This window comes from Copadichromis virginalis, linkage group LG6 (assembly GCF_057382275.1).
Source record: "Copadichromis virginalis isolate Kocher_CV1m ecotype Utaka linkage group LG6, C_Virginalis_male_GT1.1, whole genome shotgun sequence".
In the NCBI taxonomy this organism is placed as follows: Eukaryota; Metazoa; Chordata; class Actinopteri; order Cichliformes; family Cichlidae; genus Copadichromis; species Copadichromis virginalis.
The window spans coordinates 5,533,752-5,535,812 of record NC_140623.1 but is presented as its reverse complement, the minus strand read 5'-3'; the positions used below and the strand labels follow the sequence as shown (position 1 = coordinate 5,535,812).

At 37.3% G+C, this 2,061-nt stretch overlaps 1 long non-coding RNA gene across 1 annotated transcript; it reads left to right on the top strand.

Moving 5' to 3' along the window:
* The first annotated feature begins 552 nt into the window (after nucleotides 1-552).
* Nucleotides 553-1,809, top strand: LOC146707018 (uncharacterized). Its single transcript, XR_014921046.1, has 3 exons — nucleotides 553-861; nucleotides 1,328-1,406; nucleotides 1,785-1,809. It is a non-coding gene; the product is annotated as an uncharacterized LOC146707018 (long non-coding RNA).
* Nucleotides 1,810-2,061: the final 252 nt, after the last annotated feature.

Below are 2,061 nucleotides of genomic sequence, written 5' to 3'. Positions count from 1 at the left end.
TTTGGAGCCTCGCTGCCAAGCTCCGAGGAAGTTTTCCCAGAGAGAAGCAAGTGTGTAAGTTCATCTCTGAATGTTTGTAAAGCATTCCTGCGTTAAGCTTAACAACCGATATATGGAGCGACTGCCTCTCTCTCTCTTGCTGCTGCTTCAATCATGAAACTGATCAATGATCAGCTGATCGTCTCTCTTCTTTGTTTTTGGTCCACTTTGCACCAGAAAGAGGAAACCAGCAGCTGAACAACAGCAGCACGTTTAAGCTTGATCAGCTGTTGTTAGAATTTATTTAATATTACTTTCTACTCGAGGATCTTTTTCTACAGCTGACGGCTGGTAACTGTGCAGGGGCGGATCTAGCAAAGTTTAGCCAGGGGGGCCGATAGGGCATGAACAGGGAAAAGGGGGCACAAAGACACACTTTTCTTTCTTATTCTCATTTAAAATGTCGAGCTTTTAATAAATAATTATCTGACACCCAAAGTTTTAATTTGATGTAAAATGTATAGAAGTCCATCACTGTATATAGTAACTGTTAAGTCTAATATACACTGTAAACCCCAACAGTCTACCTGACTTATAAAGTTTGTGGATATAACAATTAAAATTCCTCACAAAGTTGAAACAACTTAAAACTTTTCTGTTCGGTTAACGATTCAAACAGTTATAATTGTACATGGCTTAGAAGTTAAGAGTAAATACTGCTTTCTTAATTATGATTTTTGAGTAAATGTTTTTTTCCGAGCTCCGCATGTGGACGTCATGACGTCATGACGTCTTCTCTCTAACCTGAACGACGTTGACAGAAAATTCTGTTCAATATGGCTGCCCTTCTCGAGCGACTGGAGAACACATTTGGAGAAACTTGTAAGTAAAACTGAACCTTCGTTATGTTTATTTTTTCCGTAAAAAAGCAAGTATATTAATATGTTGCAGCCAATAACTTGTTTTCGAATGCGCTGTTGTGTTAAAAAGCACAGACCCAGGTGGTGAATAGTTGTTCGCGGTTGTTCGCGCTCTTTTTCAAACATAGATTATGTCGTCAGTTTTACAGTTTTAACCGATTAAAACACAGTTTTACGAAGAATCACACATAAAGAAAGGGTCTTAGTGATATTTTAACGACCCCTTGCCAACGCAAGAAAGTTGGCGTTTTTACAACAGCAGCCTCATTGTTCGGCAGGTTTTTGTTTTTTTTTTCTTCTCATTAGCATCATTCAAAAGTGACTTAGCTAGCAGTGGCAACTTCTATCTAAAACAATTGAAATATAGCAAGGTGTTGTATATTTAGTGTGCTGATAAGGTTTTCAATATTTTAATTTTTTCTTCCAAGGCTGAAGGCCAAAGACAAAAAGACAGAAGAAAAAAAAATTCAGACTGCAATTAATTTCAGGTGGAGACAGTAAACACAGGTGAGTTGAAAGATCTATTGAAGAAACCATTCATTAAGTCCCTTAAGGTGAAGATTTCATATATTGATAATGATAAAATTAACACAAATTAAAGGTTTCACTGATAAACACACAATTTTTCCTTGCTTTGAACCCCATGTTCTATATAGATCACAGCTCTGATCTGGAGAACACTATTTTAAAATACTGTGTAGGGTTTTTGTCAAATGATTAAGAAACATACTCTCTGTCACAAGAGACAGAAAGGTTGTATCTTAAAAGAAAAGTCTCCAAAATTTGGTAGAGTCTGATGTCATGCAGTTTCATAAACATGTATTCTCCCCAAAGAATGACACCTGAAAACTTTGCGTTAAATGAACTTTTCTTTTCCCTTTTTAGGAGGCGCCTGATATCAACGTGAAACACATTGCAGTACTTCGTGCCCTTCCTGTATACCTGCGGGAGGAGGACCCAGAATTCTTTAAGACATGTAATGTAAGTGTATTTTTGCATTACTTAAATTCTGCCAGTGAGATAAAACACCATGGATTTTTTTAAATACAATTTAATACCCTAGCAGCTACCAAATTGTACAAACAAAATACCCTCTCTGTAGAAAACCCACACACACACAGGTCAGGAGCAGGGCACAGGCGTATCACAGCACTATGGCTAT